Below are 7,500 nucleotides of genomic sequence, written 5' to 3'. Positions count from 1 at the left end.
TGTTTTTCTTCCTCCTTTCTTTTTATTGTTGTTCCTAACCTAACCTAACTTAACTTCACCTAACCTGACTAACCTAATCTAACTTAAATTAACATTACCTAACCTAATGTAACCAAACTTCACCTAAATGAACCTAACCTATAATATCCTAAATTAACCTAACCTAAATTAAGCAAAGCTGGCCTAACCTAACCTAACATAACCTAACTTAACCTAACCTAACCTAACATAACGTAACATCACCTAAACTACCCTAAACTAACACTAACAACCTAACCTAAATTAACCTAACCTAACCTAACTTAACCTGACCTGACCTAATCTAACCTAACTTCGCCTTACTTGAATTACATTCAAGTATCGATCAGTCAGTGGAGCCGAGGCTTGCTGGTTTTTCCCATCCTTCACAACCCAACCGACACATATACACACACACACATTCTCTCTCTCTCTCTCTCTCTCTCTCTCTCTCTCTCTCTCTCTCTCTCTCTCTCTCTCTCTCTCTCTCTCTCTCTCTCTCTCTCTCTAACTCCCTTCGTGATTTCTGGCATCTAGCCAAAAAGTATCTCCAATAACTTTGCTGCTTCTTCTTTCCCTACTCTATTTCAACCAGATGGCACCACTGCTATCGCATCTATTTCTAAAGCTGAAATCTTTGCTCAAACCTTTGCTAAAAATTCTACATTGGACGATTCTGGGCTTGTTCCTCCCTCTCCTCCACCCTCTGACAACTTCATGCCACCTATTAAAATTCTTCGCAATGATGTTTTCCATGCCCTCGCTGGCCTAAACCCTCGGAAGGCTTATGGACCGGATGGGGTCCCTCCTATTGTTCTCCGAAACAATGCCTCCATGCTTGCACCTTGCCTATTCAAATTCTTTCAGCTCTGTCTGTCAACACTACCTTTCCTTCTTGCTGGAAGTTTACTTACATTCAACCTGTTCCTAAAAAGGGTGACCGTTCTAATCCCTCAAACTACCATCCTATTGCTTTAATTTCCTGCCTATCTAAAGTTTTTGAATCTATCTTCAACAGGAAGATTCTTAAACATCTATCACTCCACAACCTTCTATCTGATCGCCAGTATGGGTTCCGTCAAGGCCGCTCTACTGGTGATCTTCTGGCTTTCCTTACTGAGTCTTGGTCATCCTCTTTTAGAGATTTTGGTGAAACTTTTGCTGTTGCCTTGGACATAATTATCAAAAGCTTTTGATAGAGTCTGGCACAAAGCTTTGATTTCCAAACTACCCTCCTACGGTTTCTATCCTTCTCTCTGTTTACTTCATCTCAAGTTTCCTTTTTGACCGTTCTATTGCTGCTGTGGTAGACGGTCACTGTTCTTCTCCTAAATCAATTAACAGTGGTGTTCCTCAGGGTTCTGTCCTGTCACCCACTCTCTTCTTATTATTCATTAATGATCTTCTAAACCAAACTTCTTGTCCTATCCACTCCTACGCTGAAGATACCACCCTGCACTTTTCCACGTCTTTTCATAGACGTCCAACCCTTCAGGAGGTAAACATATCACGCAGGGAAGCCACAGAACGCCTGACTTCTGATCTTTCTAAAATTTCTCATTGGGGCAGAACAAACTTGATATTGTTCAATGCCTCAAAAAATCAATTCCTCCATCTATCAACTCGACACAACCTTCCAGACAACTATCCCCTCTTCTTCAATGACACTCAACTGTCCCCCTCTTCTACATTGAACATCCTCGGTCTGTCCTTTACTTATAATCTGAACTGGAAACTTCACATCTCATCTCTAGCTAAAACAGCTTTTATGAAGTTAGGTGTTCTGAGACGTCTCCGCCAGTTTTTCTCACCCCCCCAGCTGCTAACTCTGTACAAGGGCCTTATCCGTCCATGTATGGAGTATGCTTCACATGTCTGAGGGGGGTTCCACTCATACTGCTTTTCTAGACAGGGTGGAATCAAAAGCTTTTCGTCTCATCAACTCCTCTCCTCTAACTGACTGTCTTCAGCTTCTCTCTCACCGCCGCAATGTTGCATATCTAGCTGTCTTCTACCGCTATTTTCATGCTAACTGCTCTTCTGATCTTGCTAACTGCATGCCTCCCCTCCTTCCGTGGCCTCGCTGCACAAGACTTTCTTCTTTCTCTCACCTCTATTCTGTCCACTTCTCTAACGCAAGAGTTAACTAGTATTCTCAATCATTCATCCCTTTCTCTGGTAAACTCTGGAACTCCCTGCCTGCTTCCGTATTTCCACCTTCCTATGACTTGAATTCCTTCAAGAGGGAGGTTTCAAGACACTTATTCATCATTTTTTGACCACTGCTTTGACCCCTGTATGGGACTGGCATTTCAGTGGGCATTTTTTTTATTACATTTTTGTTGCCCTTGGCCAGTGTCCTTCCTACATAAAAAAAAAAAAAAAAATAGTAGTAGTAGTAGCAGTAGTAGTAGTAGTAGTAGTAGTAGTAGTAATGCTATTTTTCATATATTTAGTAATTTTTTTTTTTCATATTATTATTTATATTTATATTTTTTGTTTTGTTTTGACATTCATACGAATGCTATAAAGGTGAAGCATAGAAATTTATTTGATTGATTAATTAATTTATATATCTATTTATTTTGATTTTTTAAATTAATTAATTTATTTATTTTTATTATTATTATTTTTTTTTTTTATGTCTCTATGATAAGCAAAGCATTATAGAATTTATGAAAGCACATATCCTCTAGAGTCTTGCCCTACAAAAGATTCTGTAAAGTAAAAAATAAAGGGAATAAGTGTCAGTGACGTTTGATGAATAGAGGAAGGCGTGGCAGAAATTACCATAAAACGTATATAAATGAAAATTTATCTTCCTCGTATTTTCCAACTTGCGTTTGCTTCTTGAAAATTTAACTGGGTGGGTCATATAGCAGACATATTGTTCTTTCCTCCATTGTAGTTTGTTTCCAGCAAGCCCCCTAAATAAAGTTTCTGTTTTTTTTTTTTTTTTTTTTTTTTTTAAAGAAATGAGGAATTACATTCTAACGCTGATCACTGAGCGGAGCGTAGACGAGCTGCTATCCTCAAGGACGTTACCTCTCTCTCTCTCTCTCTCTCTCTCTAAATAAGACTTTAAATAAAAAGAATATATATATATATATATATATATATATATATATATATATATATATATATATATATATATATATATATATATATATATATATATATATATATATATATATATATATATATTAAAAGACAATGAATATCCTCTGGGGAAGGGGTGACAATCCTTATTTAACCCTTAATTTCAGTTGAATTTTGACAAGTCTACGTTAAAATGTTTCCATTTTTCTGCAGTGATAAAGAAACGTAGAGGGGTAGCTAATATATTTAATTGTTAATTGTATCTTTTTTTCTTTCTTTTTTTCATTTATTCTTTTATTAATTTTTCTTTTCATTGCTTAATTATGCATTATGCCGACACTGCAGGTTACAATTGCAGATATTGCAAGTATTTTTGACACAATACAAGTACATCCAGCTAAACTATTGCTACAGTATAGAGAGAGTATTTCGATTACATACCTTATTCTTCATCTTCTTTTCTTCTTTTTTTTTTTTAATAAATATAATAATAAATAAATAAGTAAATAGGTATTGTCAAATGAAATCGTCGAGATTACGCAGGGGTTTCGGGCAATACTTGGATGGGTGACTACACAAGCCTCATCTGTCTGAAAAAAAATAAATAAATAAAAAAAATAAGAATAAGAATAGGGAGAATGAACGAAAATTTTAAGTAATAAAGATAACAGTAAGAATTATTATAACAAGAATAAGAAAAATTACAATAAAGGAATATAAAAAAAAAGAAAGAAAGCATCCCATGTCTTTCTTCCTAATTGTCATAGAAGGGTGAATTCTTTTGTATATTTTCCAACATTTCCAATACAACGATATGAATGGGGGAAGAAAGAATAAGAATAATAGAAAGAAGGCCTCCCAACACCTAGTTCTCCGGTCTTGGCCAATTAGCTAACGGCGGGATCAGCGCAGTTAAGCAGGGGGTCCGGGAAGAACTTGGATGGGTGACCACAAAAGCCTCATCTCTCTGAGAATAGAAAAAAATAGCAATAAGAATGAGGAGAATGAACGAAAAACGAAAATAATAAAATAACAATAACAACTATAATAAAAAAAAGAAGATTAAGAATAAAAAGAACAAAAATAAGGGAAAAAAGTAATAATATATCTCTCTTGCTAATTGTCGTAGAATTATGAATGAAGGGTTAATTTTAGTGCATATTTTCCAACATTTTCAGCACAACAATGCAACAACAATACAGGAAAGAATAAGAATAAGAGAAATAAGCCCTCCCAACACCTTGTTCTCCGCTCTTGACCAATCAGCTGACGGCGGGATCAGCAAGGTTAAGCAGGGGGTCCGGGCAGAACTTGGATGGGTGACCGCACAAGCCTCATCTCTCTAAAAGTAGGATAAATAAGAATAAGATAAGGAAGAATAATAAAAAAAAATGAAAATAATAAAGATAACAATATTAATTATGACAAGAATAAGAAAAAAATAGAATAAAAAGAATGAAAAAAATAAGAATATCACAACTTTCTTGCTAATTGTCTTAGAATTTTAAATGACATGTCAGTTCTGCTGTATATTTTCCAAGATTTGTTATGAATGAGGGAAGAAAGAATAAGAATAAGAATAAGAATAAGAACAAAATGAATTAGACTAACAATAATGATCACATCTTTCATGCGGTGACTGCGTGGGCGATGAGCCTCACTGGACGTTTCTGACCAATCACAAGGCAGGGTTGGAGTCGTCGGGCCCACCCGATTCATATATAAAGGGATTTTGTGGGAAGCGCGGGCAGACTCAGCTGAGTGTTCGTTGTGAGTTGTTGTTACCACAACTATGGCACGTACCAAGCAAACGGCTCGCAAGTCCACTGGTGGCAAGGCGCCCCGCAAGCAGCTTGCTACAAAGGCAGCTCGCAAGTCTGCTCCAGCCACTGGAGGTGTCAAGAAACCCCACCGTTACAGGCCTGGAACCGTTGCTCTCCGTGAGATCCGCCGTTATCAGAAGAGCACTGAGCTGCTTATCAGGAAACTGCCTTTCCAGCGCCTGGTGCGTGAAATTGCTCAGGATTTCAAGACTGACCTCCGCTTCCAGTCCTCTGCTGTCATGGCTCTCCAGGAAGCTTCCGAGGCTTACCTCGTGGGTCTGTTTGAGGATACCAACCTGTGCGCCATCCATGCCAAGCGCGTGACTATCATGCCAAAGGACATCCAACTGGCTCGTCGCATCCGTGGCGAGCGTGCCTAAGAAGTCATCCACGAATGATCTTCATAACAGCAATATCTAGGCCCTTTTTAGGGCCAAACATCTCTTTCATTAAAGAATTTTCATAGACAATCTGTTTGGTTTTGTGGAAGAAAATATTTATTTTCCATCTTTCAGTATCAGGTATCGACTTTCAACTCAATATCCTTCCCCCCTTTTTTTTTTTTTATATTATTATTATTATTCCCTCTTCCATGGCCATATCTCTTTCACTTGGGAGAATTTTTATCTTTCTTTATCTCTATTTTTTTTTTATCTTTTCTTTATCTCCACAGAATAATAATCACGATAATAATAAGCATAATAATAATAATAATAATAATAATAATAATAATAATAATAATAATAATAATAATGATACAATAATTATTATAATAATAATCATAATAAAAACAACAATATTAATATTATTAATAATGATAATAATAATAATAATAATAATAATAATAATAATAATAATAATAATAATAAAAATAATAATAATAATAATATTAATAATAATAACAATAATTATAATAATAATGCATTTGTCTATATCGTATCTTTTTTCCTTTTCAAGTGTGGCTCCAATGGAGCCGGGTATTATTTTATACTGGCAGCAGTATACTGGCCGCCTGTTTACTTGGAGGAGGTATACTTGGTAACAGCCTTGGTGCCTTCAGAAACAGCGTGTTTTGCCAGTTCACCAGGCAGAAGAAGACGGACAGCGGTCTGGATTTCCCGGCTGGTGATGGTGGAGCGCTTGTTATAGTGTGCCAGGCGGGATGCCTCGGCAGCGATGCGCTCGAAAATGTCATTCACGAACGAGTTCATGATTGACATGGCCTTGGAGGACACGCCAGTGTCTGGGTGGACTTGCTTGAGCACCTTGTAGATGTAGATGGAGTAGCTCTCCTTCCTCCTGCGCTTCTTCTTCTTGTCGCCCTTGGCAATGGCCTTCTGTGCCTTGCCAGCTTTCTTGGCAGCCTTTCCTGATGCTTTGGGAGGCATAGTGTCGCCGTACTGCTGTGAGAACGAGTGTGCGTTTTCTCAGTTGAAAAGTGGTATATATATTAGCGTGCCTACTCAGGATCAGGAGTCGCCACCTCAGCGAGCGTCCTGATTGGTCCAGACGCGCTCTGGGCCGATCTGATCTCGCGTATATATAGCCGTTTTTCCCAAAATTCACTACTTGCTCGCAGAGCTACCGACGAGGTTAGAGTACTCGCGCTCCTCATTTATCACCAACAACAACAACTACTACTACTACTACTACTACCACAACATCCATTATCATGTCTGGACGCGGCAAGGGAGGAAAGGTGAAGGGAAAGTCAAAGTCCCGTTCCAGTCGTGCTGGACTCCAGTTCCCGGTCGGCAGGATTCATCGCCTTCTAAGGAAAGGCAACTACGCCGAGCGCGTGGGTGCTGGTGCCCCCGTGTACCTTGCGGCAGTTATGGAGTACCTGGCTGCTGAAGTCCTTGAGCTTGCCGGCAATGCCGCCCGTGACAACAAGAAGACTCGCATCATCCCACGTCACCTGCAGCTGGCCATCCGCAACGACGAGGAACTTAACAAGCTCCTCTCCGGAGTCACCATTGCACAGGGTGGCGTGCTGCCCAACATTCAGGCCGTGCTCCTTCCCAAGAAGACTGAGAAGAAGTAAATAAAGGGCCTCCCTCCCCTTCAGCCAATATCACCATCAATCCGGCTCCTCTTCGGAGCCACACGTTCAAACATCTAGAGAGTTGTGTAGACTATACTGGTATATCAATAATAAGCAAGTAGTGTATTTATTTTCGAGTTAGTTATTTGTTATTATTATTATTATTATTTAGTCAGGCACGCAAGTGACCGAGAATAAATATGTATACTATATTTCTACTAATGTACCTGCTGTGTGTCACAGTGGAGAGTTGATTAGATGTGTTGCCTATTGTGATATGTTGAGCGTCTTTTTCATCTCAATGTATATTTTGTTTTATGAGAAACTGAGAACGATGAGGGGCGTGATCATTGAAATAAGTCAATGATAATAATAATAATAATAATAATAATAATAATAATAATAATAATAATAATAATGATAATAATAATAATAATAATAATAATAATAATAATGATAATAATAATAATACTTGGAGAAGACCTGATGAAGTGAGAAAGATGGTTATAATTAATA

This window comes from Scylla paramamosain, unplaced genomic scaffold (assembly GCF_035594125.1).
Source record: "Scylla paramamosain isolate STU-SP2022 unplaced genomic scaffold, ASM3559412v1 Contig117, whole genome shotgun sequence".
Taxonomy (NCBI): Eukaryota; Metazoa; Arthropoda; class Malacostraca; order Decapoda; family Portunidae; genus Scylla; species Scylla paramamosain.
Note: the sequence above shows the minus strand (reverse complement) of the source record.